This window comes from Lepisma saccharinum, chromosome 24 (genome assembly GCF_977018435.1).
Source record: "Lepisma saccharinum chromosome 24, izLepSacc3.1, whole genome shotgun sequence".
Classification (NCBI taxonomy): Eukaryota; Metazoa; Arthropoda; class Insecta; order Zygentoma; family Lepismatidae; genus Lepisma; species Lepisma saccharinum.
The window spans coordinates 32,077,217-32,104,313 of NC_139252.1; the positions used below are offsets into that span (position 1 = coordinate 32,077,217).

General features: G+C 38.9%; 1 long non-coding RNA gene across 1 annotated transcript in view; it reads left to right on the forward strand.

Moving 5' to 3' along the window:
- The window catches only part of LOC145978295 (uncharacterized), a 53,509-nt gene extending 27,419 nt beyond the window's left edge, over window positions 1–26,090 (forward strand). Inside the window, exons 2-4 of the long non-coding RNA XR_014440669.1 lie at window positions 8,831–9,168; window positions 13,210–13,331; window positions 25,958–26,090. This is a non-coding gene — a long non-coding RNA (uncharacterized LOC145978295). The remainder of the gene's footprint in view (window positions 1–8,830; window positions 9,169–13,209; window positions 13,332–25,957) is intronic.
- The last annotated feature ends 1,007 nt before the right edge of the window (window positions 26,091–27,097 follow it).

Genomic DNA, 27,097 nt, shown 5'->3' on the forward strand with positions numbered 1-27,097 from the left:
GCAACAAAGAATATTATGGCACAAAAATATCTACAAGGTCTAATTGGAAATATGCATAAAGAGTTCCTTATGCCTGCTAAACATTTATTGTTATTTTGTAATATAACAAATTATCGAACATGTGTAAACTCGAAAGATTAACTCGCATTAGCACGCGTAGAATGTGCTAGATTGAAGTCTGACAAGATTTATACAATATGCTGATTTCCAAGTTCTAGTTACACATATCTGGCTGGATATTCTTTCTTAACGAGTGTACTTGCGTTGAATGATTTTAAAATGTACGGAAATTGAGGTCTTGTGCATTGTACTGTGATATAGTAACGTGTTTTGTGGTGGTTGCGGGCGCCAGACCCAACTTCAAAGAGGCGGTCTTTCTGAGGAAGATTTATCGGCAAGCAGAAGGGTCGGTAGACGGGGAACAGTTTGCCGTCGTGTCCGTGAAGAAATATCCGCCATTATGAAAACAGACTCTTTGGGGAGACATTACGTCAAACTGTCACGATGCGCGTTGAAATTTTTAGTTTGGATTGGTGGCAGAACCTTCATTGTATTATTTCGTATCCTTGTGCTGGACAGGAATCGTATTGTTCGTACTGTAAAAGCATTATTTGTTGTTTTTAGCTTCGTTCATGTTGTGGCGTTGTACAAAATGCCGGCCGGTCGAAAAGAAAAGCAGATTTTAACGATTTTCTTCTCTGTTCTGAAATACGTTTGTTTTGTAGTAAATTTGGGAGACTTGTTCACGAATATACACCCTCTTAGAACAGCCAGAGAAATTATATTTATTATTTAATATGATAATTGAGCTAGAAAAACAAAAACAAATGAAAGGCATTGGTTTAGAATGTTTTTGTTGTGGAAATGTGAGTTTGAAAAACCTCTCATTTATACTATCGAATTTTGTGTAGATATGTAAGGATATAATTCCTTTAAATTTTAAAATACCTATTTATCTGTTGCATAATAATATTTGTGATTTGCATGCCATTTTGACAGTACATGGTAGGTCCAACAAAAATAATTAATTAAACGTGTTATGTGGACTAAACTGTGACTAAATATATTCTATAAAAACCTACAGAATTTTGTCAGTTGAGGTGAAAAAGCGTTAAATATGTAGACATACGTTTTCGTAATGTCGTTTTTCTTTGGAACGCAATCTAAGTCAATATTTCATGTCCTTGTAATAGTGGGATAACATTAACTTTATAACACGTTTGTAATATCATATCAGTTCTTCTGAATAGAAAGTACAATATTCTTGTTTCTGTTAGGGATTTTTTTTTTTTGGTAGCCTAAAAGGAGGGAAATTTGAGATACACATCAAAATTTAGACACTAGATCTTTCGAACATGTCATAATTATGTAAATTTCACCTAACCTAAAATTGTTTTTCTATGAGAGCATTGTTTATGTAATCGAAAGCAAAACAAAGCCATTTACATACTTCAGTTTATTATTTTGTTAATATTGATATTATTGTTGTTGTTGTTTGCAGTAGGTTGAACTTGTGATTACACATTTGATTTTGCATTTTTATTATTATAAGAAACAGAATTTTGCTTAAAACATACTTGATCCTCCCCGATGGAGTAGTAGTAACGCCATCGCTTCGTAATCGAGGGTTTTCGGGTTCGATTCCCGGTGGAGGCACATAGAGGTTCGGATCCTACTTTAGTTTACTACAGCTCAGTAAGTCCTGTCCCGATTAGCCTATCTGTGCATAAAATGGGCTGAAAACGGTAACAATAATAAAAACGGTGAACCCTGTAGTGTATTACAGTAACTTCATGGTTTCAGTTTTTGGCGTGCATAGACATCCAAACTGTGGTTCCATTCACGAAATTATTTACGCAGTTGCTTATATTTAGAGAATATTCAATTCTTTTTGTTATATAATGTGTTTCAAAAGTATTGACTAAGACACAAGGCTGTTATTTTCTGCAAAAGCAAACTCATAAGCTTATGTAAATTTAATGCAGAACGTAAATAATTTAATGTTTTTATAGTGATGTATAGCATTTATTATATAAATTTATACAGGGTGTCACCATACAATATTGACAAACTTTGAACGTGTAGAGGGCATAAATAAGAACAAGTAGAATAATGATTAGCTGACCAAGAGCTATTATGTACGAGATTTAATATATATTTCTATTTTTTTACTGCCGTATATAGGATGTTACCGTTTCACACTGGCAAAGTTTGACAACGATAACAAGACAAATGTTCTTAGCAACCTCGTTTCGACGCTACAAACCCTCCAAAAATTGCATTTTCTATCCTGTATGTATGCAACCAAGCGATTCAGACTGTGTGTTTGCACTATTTTTTTTAAAAAAATGGGAAGCATGTCTGTAGAAGCACCGACGGGGTGAAGACAACCGAATGTGCTTTATAACTATTATTATTAAAGAATATGTTTGTTAGTTTTATCAAACGCTTTTGACGAGTACACAGTTTGTTCCCAGTGTACTAAAAATCGCATGTTTCCTACAGAAAGTATAAATGTTGGTGACAGCTTAAAAATCGGCTGCATACAAACAGGATAGAGGGCTCGTGCCGTCGAAACTAGGCTTTAGTGAGCAAAAATTGCAAAGAAAGTTAGTTTTCATGTCCTTTAAACGCTGCGAAAGTTTGTGTTGTATGGTGACACCCTGTATATGGGTATTTACATATATATTTTAATGCAATAAAACATCTTGTACCCACTTTCAGGAGCCGTCTATGTTAGGTAGAATATGGTAGCGTCAAGAAACGATTGTCTGATACTTGCTTTTCAATTATTCTGGGCCATTTTCAACGCAGATACACCCCTTATATTTCAAACAGTGGGTCTGAGAAACCTAATTTCATAAAGAAATGTTTCTCCGATTGAAATTTCGTCGGAGCGCCGTCGGAGGTCGCTGTAGTCTGCACAGCTGGAGGACGGTAAACAAACGAAGATCGAATTTGGTTGTCCGTGCACACAGATTCTCTGATGTAGGTTTAGTGTCTGTGTCAATTATAATCTTCCCGCCCCAATACAGTGCATTGTCCTCTTCCGCCGTTCAAGACTGAGTCGAAATTGTGTGCAGAGCGAGACGAGGGAGAGAAAAAAAGAAGGTTGGGGAATCAATAAGAAATTCGTTTTGGTGGTGAGAGTTCTTGAAGACAGATGGCAGCACCTCTGCTCGACCAATGTTATGCGTGAGAATTGGTACACCTGGACTGAAAACGGATCAGCCAGGGAGGGGAAGTCTTACAATAATAATTTCATGCAAAAGAAAACTTGGAGAAACAATGAATAATTGAAGTAATTTCTTGGCGTTGTGCTGTTCAGAATTTCGCTCGTTGTAAACATAATTTCCTGGTCTATTTAAGAGGGAGCTCTTGCACTGCCTTTTTCATTCAATACATTGTAAATGGCTATAATCACATCAAATATTGTATTAAATAATTCTGATGGGATAATCTCAACAACTTTTGTTCAAAATTATTGGAAATTCTTATATAAATAGTTCCCACTTATATATAATCTTTACAAATAACTCCTCTTTTATGTTTCTATGAATTGTATTTATTATCTACATGAAGTTTAATGGCGGTCAGGCGCTGCAAACGCTATTTCGTGTTGAGAAAGGATATAAGTATTCAGTGACGGCGATTATGGGGGGGCGAGGGGGCATTTGCCCCCCACTATTTGCCACTTTTGCCCCAGCAAAGTATCTAGGCGGAAACGGGACAGAACAAGTAATATTTTAGTGATATTTTTTGCGTAATTACCACAAAGCAATGTATGGTGATTTTTTAATGTTTAAATTGCCTAGATTTTTAGGCACTGAAAACTGATAAAATACACAGGGAAAAGGTCATTAAAAATCAAAGAGCATACAGTATCTTTAAATATTGTGAATGAAAAGCCTATTACATAAAATTTCACATCTAAATACTTCCATAACAAACGTAGATTGCTAACAAAGGTATTAAGAGAATAGTATCACGATATTCATACATAATAATAATAATTATTATTATTATTATTATTATTATTACCACCATCAAAACAGAAAAATGTTAATAATGTCCTATTCCGTTACCCTGTGAAATAATGTAAATCAACAATAACTGTTGCTAGCTTCTCTCCAGTCATAATATCTTTATTGTTTCCGAAAAATATTTATGCATTTATAAAACAATCGTCTCAGCTACACACAGAAAAGTAAATTCATTAAGTAACGTAAAATGTGCAAAAAAGCTGCGGTCTCAAGCGAATATCTGAATGCATCAGATATTGCATATACACTTATAAATAAAATAATAAAATCAGGTGCATTTTTATCATATGATGCAAGTGAGTATTTATTTCTGTCGATTTATCGATTGATGCGTTTTTTTTAGTCCACTTTATGCAGATAGGCTAATCGGGACTGGACCTACAGTTTTAAAGTGGGATCTGAACTACAGACCTGATGCATTTTTATGTTTCATTTACTTTCTTGTGTGTACTTTGTAGTAATGTTACAGCAAAGCGAGCATCAATGTGAATTTAGAGAGATTAAATTCAAGGGATGTTTGCTTGGATGAAATGAAGTTGTATCTATTCTGTTAGAGCATAAACTGCTATTTCCAAATACTATAATTAGATCATGGGGATCCTAAACTAAAATTTTTAAGAACCCCCCTTCGGTTTTCCCTTACTCTGTTGTCTGCAACAATCATTAATCTCCAGAGACAGGTGCTCTTGATGAAGTCTTCGAGGGGAGGCATCTTCAAATCAGATACGAATCTCCAAGGCTATTGTCTTCCTTGGCTTGGTGGTGTTGAAATGAGGTGGTTTCGTGTTTTCATTACTTAGGGAGTGCCAACAATAAGGGGTTGTGATATCGAGAGGAGACGCGTCCATCAAATCGAGAGGAGAGCGAGAATTTCACTCTGAGCAGGTGCGGATCCACGACGAGGGTGTTTGGGGGACGACCACCCCTCCCAGATCGGTATGATGCACTGAAACGTTCAAGATGCAGGAAGGTGCATCAACTTATGCATAATATGATGCACTTTGGTGTTTCTTTCACGACATACAATGCACCTAATTTTAATCTGATTCTTCGAAGAGGCCATAAAACACACTTTACTGTATCAATCGATGCATTCTGGTGCATCAATCGACATGATGCATTTAGTTCTGAGAGTGTATATGCAAAAATCTAAGTGGATGTTTTTTTTTACATTTGACTGGCATGTTGACGTTATTTATTGTATAGTTTCTGATTTTACGCCGCATATTTGCACCGTTGGGTTTATGGTGACAACAGAATACATTTTGATTATGACTGCCCTGGGTCGAGTTCAGATATGTTCAATAATTTTTGTTAGCTTACGAGGGTCACTATTTATATTTTGAGCCTAACAATGAAAAAACAGGAATTTAGCATTGAAAACTGCTTTATTGTTTTTCGAAGTATTCTCCTTTATGGTCAATACACTTTTGCATTCGTTCGAACCATTTCTCAAAGCAGTTTTTCCAATATTCTTGAGACACCTCCATAATATGGTTTTTGAACGCATCAACGGCGTCTTCCGCCGACGAAAATCGTTGTCCACGCAATTTATTCTTGACATTCGTGAACAAGAAGAAGTCCTTGGGTGCCAAATCAGGACTGTACGGCGGATGACCCATCAATTCGATTTTTTGACTGTTCATAAAGTCGGTTGTTAGACGAGACGTGTGATAGCTGGCATTGTCTTGATGAAGAATGATCCGACGGCGTTTGTTTGTTTTCCGTATTTGACCGAAGACTTCTGGCAAACAAATTGTTGTGTACCATTCAGAGTTGACCGTTCTACGTTCCTCTAAAGGCACAGTTGCCACATGACCAGTTTTCCCGAAAAAACAGGCGACCATTTGTTTCGATGTGCTTCGAGCGCGAACAACTTTCGTTGGATTGGGTTCATCTTGAAACACCCATACAGTCGACTGCTGTTTACGTTCCGGCTCATATGCATATATCCATGATTCGTCACCTGTTACAATTTTATATACGTCTTTTGAAGCACCACGATTGTATTTATTGAGCATTTGTTTGCACCAATTGACGCGAGCGTCTTTTTGAGTTTTTGTCAAATTGTGTGGGATCCAACGAGAACATACCTTTCTCACAGCTAAATGATCATGTAATATTTTATATATGCTGGTGGAACTAATGCCTATGGTTGCCTCAATCTCACAGTATGTCACATGACGACCTTGCAGTATTAGGTTTTGCACAGCATCAATGTTTTCTTGAACAACAACTGATTTTGGACGACCTTCGCGAATCTCGTCGGTGAGCGAATGGCGGCCACGATTAAATTCGTTATACCAGCGTTTCACAGTGGCAAAGGATGGGACTTCATCGCCAAATGTGGAAGTAAGTTGATCGATGCACTCTTGTCTTGATAATCCACGTCGAAAATCGAAAAAAAATCATCGCACGAAAATGTTCACGAGTAAATTCCATTTTATTGTTGTCGCGCAATCTCCAAGGCAACATAAACAACACAAACGAAGTTATTGACAAAACATTTGAAGTACGTTATGGTCAATAATGCCAGACGATTCCGTGCAAACGTCAAATCGCGCCTAACTTCAATCAGTGTTGCCAAGGCTCAAAATATAAATAGTGACCCCCGTATATAGCTTCTCTATCGCTCCGGCTTATTCGCGAAGTTGAGAATGAATAAATTAAATACAGGGTAGTCGTAAAGTCGCGAACCAATATGAGAAGTTACAAACAGCATATTTCCTTAATGCAAGACGTGTTGCACATGTCGGCCACCAGTTTCAAAACACTTTCTAAACATTAGCATGAAATGATAATTGGACATTAGTTAATCAGTGTCTAGTGCTTTAAATTATACTTATTTGTAATATATATATAATACAATAAATATCGTTTATATAACCGGTCATGGAAACCTACAACGACGACTGGGGGTTCGTCGTGCTGACCACACGTCATCCCGTAACCCACTCAGGTGGGAGTGAGGCCGGCAGTCGGTAGTTAGGCCAGGTTCCTCAATGGGCTGTTGCGCTCTTTATAATCTGTACTCTTTCAGTATCGTCCGATATCGGTGTATCGGTAAAATTACAGATTATTTTACCGATCCGATATATCGATAAATATCTTATAATTTAGTGCAAAATTCTGCCTTTTTGTTGTAATTTTTATGGATAATCTCCATGTCCTTCTTTCTAAAAATTAATAAATTCTAAATATTCAACTTCTTTTGCACTGCAGTCACCTGGAAACACGTTTATTAAGGAGATCAATGAACATTTCAGGTTTTACAAGGGACCATTTCTAATTTTATATCGGATCGGTAGATTTTGTACTTGTACTTTATAGGTATCGGCCAAAATTTCATATCGGTCCATCCCTAATTTATATTATATTTGTATAAATACAATAATATGTACAATGTGTATAGTTTAAAGCACTAAACAATGGATAATGTCCAATTAAAAGTTCATGCTAATGTAGAACCGTTGGCCCTAACATTCAGAGAATTACTTCCTAAACATGTTTTCTTGGATTCTCTTCAAGGCATCAGTGGCCGTAGCAACCATTGTACACAAAGAACCGAAAGTGTGTTAATTGACACAAACATGTTGACTCCAATAGTGTGCATAAACAGCAAATGATGCACTTCTTGGTGTCGAAATACACAGAAATGCATCAAAGGGTACTTTTACCAGCTGCTGGTTTGTGTGATGCACTCATAATGCATCAACCCGACACGATCATTTCAAAGAAACCAAACTCTATGCATTTAACTGTGTGAATTGATGCACCAAAAGTGCATCAACCTTGGTTTGATGAATTTCCAGTTCTCCGAACTCTGCTGCCAGTTGTGTCTCGTTCACACACAATTGTTATCTCCACTCAGACCTCTTACGTCAGTACACACAGAAAACTAAATGCATCACATCGATTGATGCATTAAAGTGTGTTTATGGCCTCTGCGTAGAATCAGATTATTTTACGATGTACAAAAATGCATCACATTGTGAAACACCAAAGGCATCAAAGTGCATCAGTTGATGCGTTTTTATGTTAATGTAAAATTTACAATATTCTAACGTTAAAATTTATGTCTTCCAGTTAATTTACAAAAACAGGACCGAACCGTTATTTTTTCATTCAAATTGAACATTTTTTCATGCAATAGCGATAGATAATGATTATATACATTGCAGTTACGTGCAAAGGAATAATATATATAGGCCTACACACATTAAAAATATTTATTAAAATTACATTATTTAGGGTAAAATTCATGGCCCATTTTTTTTTACAGTGTAATGGATACGCACTTGTTCTTTAGCATCTGTTGAAATATTTCTTGTTGCAACCGTATCATTTGTCTGAGCAATTTGGCTGTATGCAGTTGTCACAAAGGTTTGCAGTAGGATTCGAGATGTTTGAGGAAGGGTAGGGTAGTTTTCCATTATTCACAGACATTTTTATTACGTGTTTATGGGGTACTTGTTATTGAGCGTAAATGATGGCGGGTAGTTTTGTCGCGGCCAGATTTATGGTGAAGATGGTGGTTGTGGGGTTTTTCAACGGACGCGTGTCTGAATAGCGAGTTCTAAGGGTGGGTTGGGTAGGGGGAGAAGCGATTCTGAGGGTTGGTTCTGGCTATCGGTATCGTCCATCTGCAGAAAGGAAACAGAATCTTGTACATGAATAAGTCCTTTACAGTTTTTTTAGGGAGTCTTTCAGGGGGCGACGGGACCAATATGAAACGTGGAGAACGCGACACATACATGGAAGGCTTCATTTGTCTTATTCATTCATAGGTTGGACGTCCCTAGCTGTCGTGGATGCATTATGGATGGAATTTCCCCGCCCTGCGCTAGAGAGGGACAGGACAAAGATATTTTTCCTTCAGGTGTTCCAGAGACGAATCTCGCGGTCCAATCTTGATGGGGAGGACCTCATGGCAAGGAACCCAACAATGGTGTCGTCTGGGGGCACTGTTGGCAGCGATTCTTCTTCCCCGCGTCAGTCAAGTCTCTGGCGCGATTTCTGATTGCCTGGCGTGACTGCTGATCACCTTTGTCAATCGACGTTCTCCATTAATCATTCCAGATGCCATGTGGTTGGTTGGAACTGAAAAAGAAGAAGAAAATGGCAAGTAAGTATTGAAATGATTTCTGTTGAAGATACAGGTAGGGTAAGTATCGTAATACTATTTTCTTTTTCAGCTGCACAATTAAATACAGGTTTATCTTTCAGATGGACAAGTAAAATTTGCATTTACTTACATTAAAGATGCATAAACAGGGTGACCTGTAATTAGATGTATTCCCTGAAAGGGGTTAAAGTATAGACAATTTGCAATAAATTTGACCATATGATACCCCGTCCGAAAATTAGTAGTTTTCGAGATAATCGAATTTATTTTGTTTCTTTAAAAAATGACAATTTCCACATAAAAAGATGAATTGAGAAAAACTGCTCATTGTATGTAACATATTTCAGCGTTTTCTGATAGCTAACAAATAAGTGGTTCGTTGGAAAAAAAAACGTTTTTCCCAAATAACAATCACATGTAAGTACCGGGTGGGTCTAAACTTACAAGTGATGATAAAAAAATGCACTCTTAGTTTATTTGGCAACGTATTAATAACAAAAATGGTATGACACGAAGCGTACAAATTACTTTAATTACTTCCTTGTGTCATCTACTATCCAACAAGGTACAAATGTTGCTAACATTCACATTTATGTACAAGAAATAATACTTCATTGATTCCATTCACATGAAGATGAATGAACAATACAATTAAAGAACATTACACGTCTTGCTCAAAGTGGGCACCTCCGTTACGAATGCAGGCACGCAGGTTTTTACGGACATTTGTTCTCTTAACTCGTGATGTGATGGTGTCCTTGATTTTGTTATTTGTTAGCTATCTGAAAATGATGAAATAAGTTCCATACAATGAGCAGTTTTTTTTCAATTCATCTTTTTATGTGGAAAATTGTCACTTTTTAAAGAAACAAAAGAAATTCGATTATCTCGAAAACTACTAATTTTCGGACGGGGTATCATATGGTCAAATTTATTGCAAATTGTCTATACTTTAACTCCTTTCAGGGAATACATCTAATTACCAGTCACCCTGTATAATTATCATTTTGAAAGTGTCAGACAATTTTTCCTTGAAAACGAAGAGAAGAAAAGTGGCACGAGTATTTTATATGTTCCACAGAAAAGTAAACGCATCAACTGATGCATTGAAATGCATTTCGACTGAAAGAAATCCTCACTTTCATCATAATGATGGAATTTGGCGTTTCTTTTACGACATACAAAAATGCACCATGTGATTCTTCGCAAATGCCATAAAAAAACATGTTAGTGCATCAATCGATGCGTCCATATGATGAATTTAGTTTTCTGTGTGTAGTTCTTGTTATTTGTCGTTTTTAAAGCGAAGGACGTAGCACACAACCAAAATTTGATCAACTGACCAAGCCGAAAGAAGTAATGTTTTTGTTTCTGGCTACAGGAAAAGATGCAACACAAGAGGTTTCTAGATAAGGTTTGTTTTAGCAATTTAGATAAGCAATTGATTTTGACTTTAAACATACTTTATTAAGGATAATATCTAAAGTACACCCACCGGCAATAAAATTATAACAATGAAATACTCGGTTCCCTGCAAGGCGGTTAGGTGTGTTGTCTAACTTTACGGCGGTGGTAGCATGTGGCATTGCCGCAGAGTTATGCAACACACATAACACCTTGCAGGGAAGCTAGTATTTTAGGATCAAGGTGGTAGAAAAGAAATTAAATTAAATTTTATGCATATTATTTTGAGTAGTGTACATAAATCATCTTTGTAATGTCATTCAAAGCCGTATGATCCCAATATAATCCTTATCTTCCATAAAGTTCAGAGGAAATTATATCTACAACAAAGGCAAAAATAATATATTTTTAGTAATTGATAAATACGTCCTTGGTACCTGTCACTTTTTTATTTGGAAAGTGTAATTTCAGTTTCTTTTTATGTTCTTTATAGTTTATATCCGAGTAAATACTGCTGCATGATGTTTCATTTATAAAATAATACTATGTAAATAATATACATACAATAATAATAATAATAAATATTGCAGTTTCTTACCAAGGAATTCTTACTTAAGCAATTTACAAATTCGACTTACGTACTTGAGAAAACCATTTGAACTATTGTGCAAGTTACTGACATTGTTCACCAGTTGGGAGTGTAACCATTCATAAATATATTTAAAAAAAACTAACAAATCAATTTGTATATATTTAATAATGTATAATATCATTAAATATTTAGTAATTTACTTCAGTGCTTTAATTTATATGTTCTTGTGTGCATGTAAATTAATATCTTCTTCCCTCCACCTTGCGTGCAACCACGTGGGACGCATGTGTGTAGCAGTGGTTCTCAAAGTGCGCACCGCGAAATTTTCCAATATTTTCACTGAAATTACACGTGGCAAATTAAATCAATGATATGATCGTTCGAAATATGTGCTTATTTAGTACTTTTACATGTAAAATATTTCTGAATTTGAAATATGTCTTAATGTTTTAACATAAGGCAAGCAATCCAACCAAATGAGGTGAGCGTTGCAAGTGTTAAATAGGCCTACATTTTGACTTGGGGGCCGTGGGAATTATCTTGAAACTCTAAGGGCGCCGTGAAATGAACAAGTTTGGGACCACTGGTATATAGTATACATCCACATCGAAATATTACGTACATAAGAAAATGCAATGTCCTTAAAACAATAGTGTTTACAATTATTGTATTCCTTATATGAGGAATATTGGTGTCTGCACAGAGAACATGAAATGCACCAAATCAACGTTAATGCACTTTTGGTGCATCATTTTGGCACAGTACACAAAAATAAAAATCGCAAGCAACTGGGAGAAAAGCACACTCCAGCCACCCAAATCTGCATTTCGTCTTAGAGCATGCTCCACACTGTTCCTGTGGTCACTTGTTGCACTAAACTCGGCCTGGAGAGCGGTTTGTGGCTTGCCATTCTGGGATCACCATCTTCGACCTCGGCCTTCCCGTGAAGGAGTTCCTCATTTTAAGTCTCGACTCCGAAATTAATTCGCTCTCTTAAGCGGAAATGGCCGGCATATAGAGAGAACTTCCTCATTTAAAAGTTGAAATATTAAAATTTTTAAAAAAAATCTCTCGATTGATCGACCCCTGGTGCTGCTGTTGTCTGGCTCCACCTTACGATTGCTTTCTTTTCAAATGGCTAACGCTGTTGCATCAACAACGAAATTTTGGAGGTGGGTGGGTGGGGCTACAAAGAATGAATTTGGAACCGCTAACCATTCAGCTACCTGAGACCTTTGAAGAGTACACACAGAAAACTAAATGCATCATATCGATTGATGCACCAGAATGCATCGATTGATGCACTAAAGTGTGTTTTATGGCTTCTTCAAAGAATCACATTCACATTTGATGCATTTGGGTGCATTTTTGTATGTCGTGAAAGAAACATCAAAGTGCATCATTTGATTCAAGTGACGTTTATTTCAGTCGAGATGCACTTCAACGCATCAGTTGATGCGATTTGATGCACCAGAATGCATCTTTTTTTGCTTATGCACTAAAACGTTTCGTCTGAGCTACATAAACTCTGTAGCTCAGACCAAACGTTTAAGTGCATAATCGAAAAAGATGCAGGAAGGTGCATCAAAACGAATCAAATGATGCACTTTGGTGTTTCTTTCACGACATACAAAAATGCATCAAATGTGAATCTGATTCTTTGAAGAAGCCATAAAACATACTGCATCAATCGATATGATGCATTTATTTTTCTATGTGTACACTGGACTTGCAGCTAACTGCACTACAGTCGGGCCGCGGTACTAATCGGTGTGCAATCACAGCACAGGGCGGTTATTTTGACAAAATCTTGTTTCCCTACTGGCTGCTTTGGGGAATTTAAAGTTGGTTCCTGACCCGGTGCACTTAAAATGTTTCCGTTCCTTTTTTCCGATCTGACCAATTTCTGGTAAAAACAAAACCAGGTTTTCTTAAAAACTTAACTTTATCTTACTCGGAAAATGAACATACAATAATAACTTCTGTGTCTATTCCCATTAGTTTACCCTGGAAAATATCAGAAACTCCCTTATTTCTCCCAACAGGGTAATATAGCTCAGGGACAGGCTTACAGCGTTGCCACAGTTTTGTGTTTCTACCGACCTCCGATGAGGGTATCCTTACAAGAATTGGCAACGTCCATTCCTCGTCAGGAAGCGGGAAGAAGGTAAGATACGATTTTCTTTAACTTTGCTCTACTGCACGTCACGTTCACTTGAAATTTATCTGTAGATATTGTATGACAAAGTAACGTGGTAAAATTCTCGTATCGGACAAACGGATTTCTTCAAATTTACAGAATAAATTACTTACCGAATGCAGTTTCTTTATAGTTGTGGAAGTTCGGGGAAGTGTTTTCTCGCATCGATCATTGAATTTTGCCGGTAAATCATGTATTTTTCGATATAAATGTGTGACCGATGCACGAAAGCTCTTGCATCCATTTCCTTCCAGCCGGATGTTGCCTGTGTGTGATGACGTAATCCCGGTCAGTGTTTTCAAACACGTGCTTTTGTAACTGAAGAAGGTATGTTTCCGCAAATGGTTTGTGGGGCTATGTGTCAATGGTTCATGGGGCTATGCGAGAATGGTGTGGGGGGGCTACGCATATTTTTTTCTAAACCAATTTTTAACTATTGTAACCTAAACGTGACCTAACCTTACCGGAAATGGTTCGTGGGGCTATGCGTCAATGGTTTGTGGGGCTACGTAGGTATTTTTGGGAGCAGTGGGGTGGAAACACTGCATGCCGAGTACGGTAGTGAAACTGTGACAGCCATTTTGCGTGTTACCGAAGACAAAAAGAAACTAAGAAAACTTACTCGATATGTCGCAAATAGAGCTTATTTCCGAAATGCCAGCTTCAACAATGTTTGTGAAAGCAGAATACGTAAGTACGAATATTCAAATTAAATAAACTAACAAATTTCAGCCGTTTGTCCGATACGAGAAATTTACCAGTAACGTAACTCCTCAAATAGGCGCAGTGGGCGCCATAGTGATAAGTACTCTTAAGATAGAGCAACGAAAACCCATTTCGTCCATCAGCAAGTAATCAATACATATTGCTTTCCGCAGCAGCCCAATGACAGGCTATACCCCTGCACAGCATCAAAGCCGGGTGTGGGAAGACGGCAAAAACCAATCCACAAGGATCTACTCAACGATCCAGCCTTTTCCTTACATTTATCCAGAAACCTTTCTCGCTGCATTTATCATCATCCACTTTTTTTCCTGGCAAGCACGCCGTACAAATGAAATGATGTTATATCTTATACACCGCAAACGTCCCCCCTTTTTTTACTTCATCTCTCCTCGTGGACAATTCGTCATCCTTCCCTCCACGTTCTGGTCGGTACACTTCCTGTTCTTTCGGAGTCGGCAAACATTCGCCACCCTCCTCGCGGGTTTTTTTCTTGCTTCGGAAGGCCATTTGATCCTCCCGGAGTAAAGGATAAAGAGGAAGCCAACATTAAATACAAGGGATTGCATTCAAGTCCCTCTTTTCTGGGAGGGTCATGTCCGTCCACCGAGTGGGGGGAGGGGTTTGTGTTGATCGGTCGGATGGCGATGAAATGGCCGCTGGGTAAGATCCGCTCAGCTGAACTTGATTTTTACCTCCTCCAGCTCTTTGCTGTGCAAGAAGTATCTCTAAGAAGTTCTCTCAACTCGTGATCATCACCGTTCCGCTTCTGCTCGCATGGTTCAGTGATCTTCGCGGTGATTTATCACAGCAAATCACGTGTATGAAGAAAGACAACTCGCTCCTTGTATCATCGGTCTTCTGACAATCTGAACATACGAAATGCAACGGCCTGGCAACATTTTGATCCAGAGGTGCCATATTGCCATAAACACCACAGCGAGATGGTTTTCTATTGAAAAGTGGAGGGGTGAGGGTTCGGGCAGTGATTTGGTAACACCCGTGTCACAAGATAGAGTTAGAATAAGCGCGAAAGGAACAAGCGCGAAACCAAAATTGAACATTGGAATAAGCGCGAAACCAAAATTGAACATTGGAATAAGCGCGAAACCAAAATTGAACACTGGAATAAGCGCGAAACCAAAATTGAACACGGGAATAAGCGCGAAACCAAAGTTGAACACGGGAATAAGCGCGAAACCAAAGTTGAACACGGGAATAAGCGCGAAACCAAAGTTGAACACGGGAATAAGCGCGAAACCAAAGTTGAACACGGGAATAAGCGCGAAACCAAAATTGAACACGGGAATAGGCGCGAAAGGGATTAAGCGCGAAACCAATATTGAACAAGGGATTAAGCGCGAAACCAAAATTGAACAAGGGATTAAGCGCGAAACCAAAATTGAACACGGGAATGGGCGCGACACCAAAATTGAACACGGGAATGGGCGCGACACCAAAATTGAACACGGGAATGGGCGCGACACCAAAATTGAACACGGGAATGGGCGCGACACCAAAATTGAACACGGGAATGGGCGCGACACCAAAATTGAACACGGGAATGGGCGCGACACCAAAATTGAACACGGGAATAAGCGCGAACATTTCACTTTCGCGCTTAATCCCTTTGGCGGTTGTTCAGGCGACCCATAGAGTTACTATACAACTACAAAGATTATTGACTCTCGCCCTGAAATTCCTGTTCGATAGCTTGTTTTACGTCGCTTTTCTGCCACTTTTGGCTAATCGCGACAATGAGGATAAGGGACAATATGATGAAATTGATTAATGGACACTGACGAAGAACACCCATCCATACTCAGACTTGGATTCAAATCCGCGACCCCTGGCGTAGTAGATCGCTGTCTTATGCATTCGATAAAGCATGTTCTATAGAAAAGTAAAGTAAATGCATCATCTAAAACAAACAAATGCATTAATTCTGTAGCATTGATGCATTCAAGTGCATATCGACTGACAGAAATCCTCACTTGCATCATTTGATGCACTTTGGTGTTTCTTTTACGATGTACAAAAACTTTTACGATGTACAGAAATGCACTACAGTGCATCAAATGTAAATCTGGTACTTCGCAGATGCCATAAAACACAATTTAGTGCATCAATCGATGCGTTCTAGAGCATCGATCGATATGATGAATTTAGTTTCTGTGTAACCCTCGCATAAATGTGATAGGCATAGCAAATAAAATACATAATAGAACAGTAAAATAAATTAAGATCACAATGGAATTAGTGAATAGTTAGTTAGAAGCAGTTGCACTTACTGTAGTAGTCCGGAACCCACTTTAAACTGTAGGTCCAGTCTCAGTTACCATTGGCATTACTTGGGGCAACTTTGGGGATGGGGACTATTTTGCTAAGTAAATTAAATTTGATAAATCATGAAACATAATATTTATTTATTTGTTCCTCAGGTCCCAGGAGATTAACAAAAATACCCTTATCTTGTAAATTACAATAACCTAAAGTTATGTCAATTACCTTATCTACGCTAAAAATAGACTGTCGTTATCATCCCATTCCCTCCGGCAATACTAACATCTGCTCCGAATTTCCTGTGAACTATCGTACTTCAATCGGACGTCATTTCTCGTTGACCAATGATGGTTCACTATCAGCCGTGATCCACCTGTATATACCCACCTTGGCTCTGGCAGAAATCAGAGAAAACGGCCTTGGGCTTACGATAAAAGAAGCAGAGGTATAAGGGACCAAACCAAACGGCCTCTCCGTCATAATTTATGCCCAACCCCAGCCTGGAGCGTCTCAATTGAAAGCAGCTTCCAGTTCCCTGGACAAACGCATTCAAGGTCCAGTTCCATTTAATTCTTTCCAAGATACATACTCGTACGTGACAAGAGAGGCTTGACATAATCCAGAACTTGCAACGATAACGTTTCCTTCTTATTTTTAACCCTTCCCACCTTCCTTGTCTTGAGACAGCCGGATCCCGGTTCTTTTTTTCGTCTAGTTTCGGAGTATGCATTGCCAGTTTCCCTTTACTGCCTTCTATGCCGCTGGATATAAATTATAGCCAGAGCCCTCTACGGGACGTATATTAATTAGAAACGTCGTCCGTTTACCTGCTAACCATGTACTGAAGAAAAGCCAAGTATTTGACGTCAAAATATGCTAATGTATTCACGTGGACAAATAGATGAGGCGGCGTGTGTGTGCGTGTAGGTTTTTCGGGATGCGAGTGCATGCGCTGGGGCCAGAATGTGTGTCTCTGGGAGGGGGGGGGGCGCTCATGTGACAAAGGACATGTTTTCCCGACTGTGCCCTCAGATCTTGGTATCAAACATATAAGTTCGATGATGGGAGGCACTTTTTCATGGTTCTCTGCTCTAGGCTGTAGCTAGAGAGGGGCTGATACCCCTAAAATGTTTTTGCGTACACACAGAGAACTAAATGCATCATGTCGATTGATGCACTAAAGTGTGTTTTATGGCCTCTGCGAAGAATCAGATTCAAAGTTTGGTGTTTCTTTCACGACGTACAAAAATGTATCAAAGTGCATCATTTGATGCAAGTGAGGATTTCTTTCGGTCGAGATGCATTTTAATGCATCAGTTGATGCACCTACCTCCATCTATTTCGATGATGCACTTAACGTTTCAGTTAATCCTGTAATTACAGACTTTATGTAGCTCAGCCCAAACGTTTAAGTGCATCATCGAAAAAGATGCAGGTAGGTGCATCAAAACATATCAACAAATCATATCGCCCTAAAACGGACAAACGATAAAACTATCCGTATAATGCACACATCGGATAATTCGAATAACCGGATAATTTGGATAATTCGAATAACCATATATTTTGGATAATTCAAATATCCGGATAATGTGGATAATTCGAATATCCGGAAAATTTGGATAATTGAATAACCGGATAATTTGGATAATTCGAATATCCAGATAATTTGGATAATTCGAATATCCGGATAATTTTTATAATTCGAATATCCGGATAATTGGAATAACCGGATAATTTGTATAATTCGAATATCCGGATAATTTGAATAATTCTAATTACCTGCTAATTTGGATAATTCGAATAACCGGATAATGTGGTTGGTTGATTTGGTGTTTTAAATCTACTTTATGCACAGTAAGACTAATCGGGACTGGACCTACAGTTTAAAGTGGGATCCACTATGTGCCTCCACCGGGTATCGAACCCGGGACCCCGGATAATTAAGATAATCCGAATACTTGGACACTTCAGATATCCGGATAAAAATTTATCAGACATCCGAAGAAAATTTTATCCGGGTTTGGTTATCCCTACTCTGAACATGTGCAACAATCACGATAAAATTAAGTTTTTTGAGAGTTCGTAGCGTCGAAACGAGGCTATATATTTCGCGACTGAAGACAGACCGAGACAGGCATTCCCATTTCGAGACTAGAATGCCAAGGCGAAGTCGGAGCAGGCACCAGTACATTTTGCAACTGACCATTTACCAACAAAGAAAAATAAAATGGTAGCTATACCTTTTTGTAATTTTGACCAGATTTTTGCGGTAACTAAAAAAATGTGCATCATTGCTAAAAGAGTTCGGTTCTGGGGAACAATCATACACTCTTGAGAACTAAATGCATCATATCGATTGATGCACCAGAATGCATCGATTGAGGCACTAAAGTGTGTTTTTTGTCTTCAAAGAATCATTTGATGCATTTCGGTGCATTTTGTATGTCGTGAAAGAAACACCAAAGTGCATAATTTGATTCAAGTGGGGACTTATTACAGTCGAGATGCACTTCAATGCATCAGTTAATGTTCCTCGATGCACCAGAATGCATCTGTTTCGATAATGCACTTAAACGTTTCGTCTGAGCTACATAAACTCTGTACGTTCTGTATAAACTTTAGTTCTCAGTGTATTTTTGTCGTCTATTAAACAAATATTTGGTCATCTTTTTTTTTTGTTGTTGTTGTTGTTATTCCAAATAAACTTTTGGTGCTGTGAGCATTACATTTGTCTGAAATTTTATAATAATAAAAGACAGAAATTCAGAGAGAATTCTACACGGATTACGCTAACTTGGTTACAACTCGCACAAGTCTAAAGTGAACCCCCAGACAGGAATGCCCAAAACTCTTCACGCAGTCGAGAACAGAACAGACACTTCCTCGGAGGAGGTGGTAAACTATTTATGCTTCCGCACCATCGATCGGAATCCGTTCCACAGTCTATGGACTTCGGGAAGCGAAAATGGAAAAGAGAAAAGTTTTTGTTTACGTTCGTTGGCGGCGTGCCTTGAGGGTCGTGAAAAGAATTGCCAGCCGGTACGTGTGTCAACGAGGAGACAGTGGGCCCTCTTTCACACGAAACGCCAGCAATTCGTCTCCGGATGCCATCCGCCTCTGGGTTATACCTCCACACGACCCTTCCCGGAAACGTTGGGATGAAGCCCTCTGCTTCGGGGAGAAAAGGCACGTGATCAGTGGCGTATTTTGATCATTTGACCCGGTTTAACGCAAAAATTATTATTTACTGTGCATAATTATTATATACTAGCTGATTATCCTTCGTTGCCCGGGTATTTATTTATCTCAATTTTCTATTAGGCAGGAAAATAATGAATTCTAAGTATAGTGTAAAATGTAACTAATATTAAATGTAGTCGTGAATGTCACCAATTAGCTTAGCTACACCGAAAGCTATGGATTCGACACTACTAAAAAAAACTTAGAGTTGAACGAAAACTATGGATTCAATTCGGAACACAGCCTGAATGTTAGACAACCTGAGAAACACAATCGTTGTGCGGATTGCATAGAGTCACGGATGTCTGTCTGTGCGGAATTTAATATCGGTGGTTCTGGATTATTTTTACAGGTCACCCCTTCCGACCCCTAGGGGTGCCAGGGGTGTCTTACCTCCACAATATTTCTTTGCAGGTTGCAAGCGATACGCGCACCAAGTTTGGTTGAAATCGCTCCAGGCGTTCGAGAGTTATTGCTGAACAAACAAACACACACACATCAATTTTTATATATAGAGAGAGATTAATTCGATATGTGGACCTCCATGGCGGAGTGTTGAACACAGTGATCTACAATGCCAGAGGTCCTGGGTTCGAATTCCGGATCGGACATGGATTTTTGCCTCAATGAAAATACAGAGAATGTAGAGCTACCACACGGATGACCCGGGTTCGAATCCCGGGACACGTGATCTACGTTCCAGTCATTTCCTTTTCCCCGTTCTGCGCGGCTCTGAGGCCCACCCAGCCGCTTATCAGTGGGTACTTGTGGGCAACTCGGGGGGGATAAAGGCGGCCGAGCCGTCTGATCCCAACTCGTCGTCGCCTTGTAATCAAGGGGTCCTGGTTTCGATACCCGGTGGAGGCACATAGTGGTTCGGATCCCACTTTAAACTATAGTCCAGTGGCAATTAGCCTTAATGTGCATAAAGTGGACTTTAAACAACAACAACAACTCAACATCAAGAACATGTGGAGCTCTACCTCCACATCATCCCATATGTTTTCATGGCATGCGTGTGCAGGCACAAGGGTACTTTTACCTTATGAATTAGATGTTAATAGAAATATAACACTAATGCAAGTAATACAAAAAAGAAGTCCGTCAACTTCAAATTTTCAGGCAATTTCTATATTTTTCATACAATTCCCCTTTTTAACCTAAAATTGAGTCTGAATTTCCCGTACACAAAGGGTAATTTCCCTTCATGTAGCAACACTGCCTTTGCCAAGCACGGCAGAGAACAAGCAGTTTTCTCCCGCCAACGCTGTTTCCAGCGGTGGAACTGAGCACTCAACACTTTCTCTTCGGCTCCCTCTCTTTCTCGGCGTACACTCGGGGAGGAATCCCGGCCTTCAGAAGGGTGCGGTGGAGAATGATCAGTCCTTAAGTTATTTAAATGATTACTTAAATTCTACTTTACAAACTTGTTTTAAAACTTCCACGCGGGATGTGTGATTTCAGGTTCAACCAGCCTCTAAAAAATAGATACGTAGGGGATGGTGTGTAGTGGCGACCACATCTCTCCCCAGCATGCTTCGACGACAGTATGCAGGGCCTAGTGTCGACAATTTGCCATAAGAGACGCTTCGGTTATCCACATAATGTTAGGAGCTATTTCTAGCGAATTTTTCTAGAACGCATGTACTACTTTATTTTCCAACTGTAATGCAGTGCTAGTTTTGACATTTAGGCCTACATGGTTATGTAAAATAGCTTCATCTGTTTTTTGCTAAGTTCTTATAGTAGATGCCATTTAATGGCGCCTAGTGAGATCTTTCAAATGCGTATCCTGAAAAAGAAGTTTGCGAAACTTGTCACATAAATCGCAAGCGCGCACTAGTGACACCTAGCGTCAAATTTATCAAATTGTCTTCAGACATTTTTTCCCAGTCGGCAGATACAATACGCCAACACGGGTCGAATTCCATGCTTACAAAAATGTACTTTTACCAGCAGTCAAGAACTTGTTCTTTTGCAAAACACTCTAATCAAGATGTCTGCCACGAGCAGGCAGGTTGGAGGAGGAGTTTCAGACATCGGAAGACATTAATTAGGGAATGCAAAACCTTCAATCCGGTTCATTACCGAGCAAAATTAAGATCCATTGCTTCGCAAATTGGCGAAGTGGGATAATGTTGTTGGCATTACGGAGCCTGATTTATCTCGGATAGAGGTGGAGCCACTTGATGACTAAGAGAACCGCTGAAGATGTAATTCCGAAAAGATTAAAACAGCAAGTTAAGTCGTGAAGGATTGATAAATGTTCCGGTGTTGATTCTGAAGCGACTACAATGGCAGCGAGGTTAAAAGAAAAAAAGAAGCAGATTTCACTTCTTTGGATCTGGTAGACACAAAGAATCATTCTATCCTGCGGGAAACGTGTAAGCACTCGGTCTTAATCGTTCCCTTCCTTTGTTTCCGTTTTCTGAGGTAAAGGGAGGAAGACCGATACGAATGACAGTCGACAATTTTTCAGAGGAGGCAGTTTGCCGTGTGTTTTGTTTTCGAAGGTATTTCATCCAAGTCGAGACCTGTCGGCCTCGCAATTATTCGTGCGGCAAGTTATTCAACGGAAATCTTATCTAAACACTTCACTATATAGGCTTGAGGAATGGCACCACGAGGTCTTGTACGCACGACACACTCTTTTCGTGTTTGTGACAAGTCTGTGGATTGAAAGGAAAGGGGAGGGCAACGGAATGCTACGTAAATGCTTCCAAAACAGCACGGAAGCATTTCATGTAACTTTTCGTTTAGCTTTTGCGATTACAATGTATAATATACACAGCACGAATTGTACGTCGAGTTACACCACAATTGAAACAACTAAAATATTCTTCCATAGGTGTACAGTAAACGTTGTAAAGTATGTATTTAAGCAGTGCCATTGCTTTTGTACCTAATAACGTTTTATACGAAACGTTATTCCTCTTGGTTGAATAGTTATCGGCTTTTAAACATGTGAAGTGATACATTGTTTACATCTCACGCGGCCGCCATTACAACTGCACTCGTGACCTAGAGCTCGCTTCTGATTGGTTACGCTACGAAAAATGCTACGGACCGAGCCTATCCTTGAGAAATGCCATGTTATCGCAAATGCCAGGAGATTTTTCACTTCATACGGTAGCTTTTGGGTCATGGCACAAATGTTAAGGAAAATGCTTTCGTTCAAACTTGGTTACAAGTACACCGTTGGTCAAAAGTCACGATCTGGGTCAAATTGACGTAATAAGTTATCGTAGGTTGAGAGGAGGATTTATCCTCAGGGGTGGATATGCCACTAGGTTATTATAGCTTGGGGCCGCACAAAAATGAGTCACTGAATGCAGAAGTGTCAAAGACCATCCATCAACTTGTAATAGGTATTCCTCAATATTGTGGTAATAGCAAAATATAACATGTCAAGTCCTTTTACTTCCTTATTTCATGAATCAAGATAAAAGCAAGGAGTTTCTAACGTTTAATGAAAAATACTGCGTACGCTAGTGAGTCACATGGAATGTAACATCTACCTTGTTCACATGATCAATGGGGTTAGCACCTGAGCACAAAGATTTTTTTATTTCTTACACTACATATTTTGCATTACAAATTCAATATTTTAACAGGAGATTCAACCTGAGGAAGTTGTTAAGCCGGCAGTTCAGTGCAAATATTAACCTAATGAATGAACTGCGTGGTCAAGATCTTTCAATCACCCGTTGAAAACCTCTACATACAGAACCAAAAACGTGTCAGTTGACACAGATATGTTGATACTTTAAAACATATATACTGTGAATAATGCACCAACTGTGATAATCATTTCAACTAAACCCAAATTACACATTTAACTATGTCAATTGATGCAACAATGGTCCTTGTTAGGGTCGGAAGCTGATTCTCTATACCTTGTTTCGGCTACTCCACACACGCACGCTGCCATCGTGGGAGGATCGATCTAATGTGGAAATGGCAAGATGGTTAGCGTTAACAGCAAAGGAATAAAGCCTACATAATATGTATGTGTTTAGCGTTAGTGACGTCAAACCAGGCCGCCGACACGCAGAGCATGCCCGACACCGACAACACGACACGCTGATACAGCCATGTGTTCCTGTCTTTGAAGTTTTTTTTTTTATTTTTTTTTTATAGCAATTCTGGGTCAATGAGGGTTACGTTCCCCACCCCCTGGCCATGCCACTGAACAGTAATGCTGCCTACACACAGAAAATTAAATGCATCATATCGATTGATGCACCAGAATGCATCGATTGATGCACTAAAGTGTGTTCTATGGCTTCTTCAAAGAATCAGATTCACATTTGATGCATTTGGGTGCATTTTTTTCTGTCGTGAAAGAAACACCAAAGTGCATCATTTGATTCAAGTGGGGACTTATACAGTCGAGATGCACTTCAATGCATCAGTTGATGCATTTTGATGCACCAGAATGCATCATCCAAAAAGATGCAGGAAGGTGCATGATGCATTGAAGTGCATCTTGACTGAAATAAATCCTCGCTTGAATCAAATGATGCACTTTGGTGTTTTTTTTCACGACATACAAAAATGTATCAAATGTGAATCTGATTCTTTGAAGAAGCCATAAAACACACTTTAGTGCATCAATGGATATGATGCATTTAGTTCTCTGAGTGTAGGTTCGCATTGCTCAAGCGACACCTCCAGCTTCAGACGCTGTGCAGGTCAACGGACTTGGAACAGCAATGTTGCCGCCTCACCACCAAGTGAAATATCATTATCTGATTGACGAGAGTGAATATTGTGACACTGTGACAATTTGCACACAGCACAAGGAGCGTAGAGTCTCTAACCAAGTCCATAGCGGTGTTCTTTCTCTAACCACGTGATTCATTGCGCAATCTTTATCTTGCAACATCGCTGGGAGTTTAGCCGGGGCTCCGCGTAGCTAGATTGATGAGTCGGAGCAGTCTCTCGCATAAGCAAGGTTGAGGCGGCATTGCTTGTTGCAGGAGAGCCTTGAAAGGATCATCACCGAGGGAGAATAAGTGGAAAGGAGGAGTGCAAGAAGTACGCAGATAAGAGGACAATGAGTAAAGGAAACCGTTAGATGAGGAGGGTGATAAATTGATTGGAGCGGCGACAGTAAGAAACCGAGATGTAAGTTTGGAACGATTAATTCAAGCGATGCAACGCAAATTAAATGTCCCAGAGGCTTGGTTCGACTCTCGTTATGGAACAAATAGAATGTCTCCACTCCAGTGGCCACGGCACGGCATTAAAATTGTCAGTGTTACAAATATCTGTAAACCAGTGGCGTATGCTGAGTCTAAGACCTGGACACTATGACACCTGGTCCTAGGCTATGGAGGAAGGGAGAAGACTACACTCATTCTTGACGTCTTCAAGGAAGACACGTTGCCATCCCAACTGCAGTCAGGTTGCAAACTTATAAAAAGTCAGGTTGCCAACTCCTACGAATTTCAGGTTGCCAACTCCTAAGAATTCAGGTTTCCAACTTCAGAATCGCCATTATCTTCTCTTTGAAATCAGGTTAATTCACGGATCCACGACTTTTGCGACACCGTCGTATGCGACACTAGCATTTTTGCCGTCATATGCGACTATTGCTACTGCACGTACGCAAATGTCGCTAATTCTGGTAAACAAATTAGAAATCGTAGGGGAAAATTCAAGCAGTGTCGCTTATGGCGGAAAAAAAAACAGTTTTTGCCTTAGTGTCGCAAATGACTGTGTAGGAAATGTCGGAACTCCTTAATGCACAACGTATATTAGGAGGATATATAAACAGGAAGAGATTTATAAAATTTGGGCTTCTAGGCTATCCTTTTCTTAATTTTGTATCTTAAGTGTATGCAACCACCGTGCACAGTTGCCACTAATGCATTAAGTTTGCATTACAATAAGTAAATTACAATAATCAAAATATGTTACTTATCTACCTATAGAGTACGTAGTTTATATTTTAAGCTCGAATAACAGACGCCCATAATCTCGGAAGTCTTTACACCTTCTAAACCTACATCATGCTCAAATAAAAAGGCTCGATAACAGGCGATATTCTACAGTCTACAGGTGCTATTTTTGCATCGAGCATACTGAGAAAGTTCCAACACGTCTATATACAGGACCCAAAATTTGTCTACTGACAGTTGACTACAGTAACAGAAAGTGCATGAATGATAATGATGCATTTTTGTGTATCAAACGGTACTTTTATCAGATGGCACAATTACTTCAAAGAAACCAAACCTTGGTTTGATGCTTTTGAGTTCTGTGTGAGCTTGCATGTGAACATGAAATTACAGTCATGAATTTTGATGCATAATTTTGACTCTCTTTCTCTCTTATAGCTGACAACCAATTCCTTCTACATGAGAGAGGGAAGATCAAAATAGTAAGTGTCATGCTCACTCAGAGGCCATTTGCAACCCCTTTTACACCATCCTTATGTAACGTGATGTATAAAATCATAGTGTACAAAAATAATCACTCTATGTAAAAACATTTTACTTTGATTTTGTAATGATTGTACGTAGATAATTGTAGCTGTACATTTACCAGAATAATAACATTTAACATTTTAGTAATGCTCTGTATGTGTTCAACGAAAAAATTAAAACATTCCTCAACATAAAACATGTATTTTCTTTGGAGTGCAAGCAATACGTTCCTTCCAAGAACCTTCAAAGTGCACAAAAGCTTCAGAAGCAATAATAAATTATTCAACTCTATGTAGTATTCAAGGCTTTGTATCTGACGCAAAATTTAGGAGATAGCTGTTATGGATAATTTTTGTGCACTTTGATAAAGATCTGTAAATAAGTTATTGTTTTCAGGTGGCGAAATTATCTTTATTCGAAACTTTGTACAGTCAGAAGAACACTGCCATTGTTAGGGATCAAATGAAAAACGCTGAATTCTTCCAAATTCTTAGCCTGAAAACCACTCCTATTCATTCTCTATACTTCTCACTTTAAAAGAAACATTTACAGGTGTAATAATGTTACTAATTGAATACTCTTCCTTCTATTAGAGTTGTCAATATCACAAAAACAAATAATATCATTTTGGTTTAGAAAAAACGCACACATTAATCTCCAAACATTTCCTTGGTCGCCGAAAATCTACAGGTTAGTCCATAACCACTGAAATTACACAATTGCGTCACGTACTAGAATAAACGTCATAACACAAAAATAGCAACGTTTGGATTCTGCCATTTTAAGTGGCTCGTCTGTAAAAAATAATTTCAGGACGACTTGTGATTCCCTAACAATGCCAGTTTTCAGCTGACTGAGCATGGTAAGGCTAATGAAGTTTCAACATCATATCAAGAAGCCTGTTTATGTCTATTTTCCGCACAAGAAGGTAACATAATATAGGTATTCATGACCTAATCTTATTGGAATAATTAAATCTAGTGGGTGGATCATAGGGAAGGAAATATAAGTTCACAGAATGCTAGAAAGTCAGTCAGGTACCCTGATGCC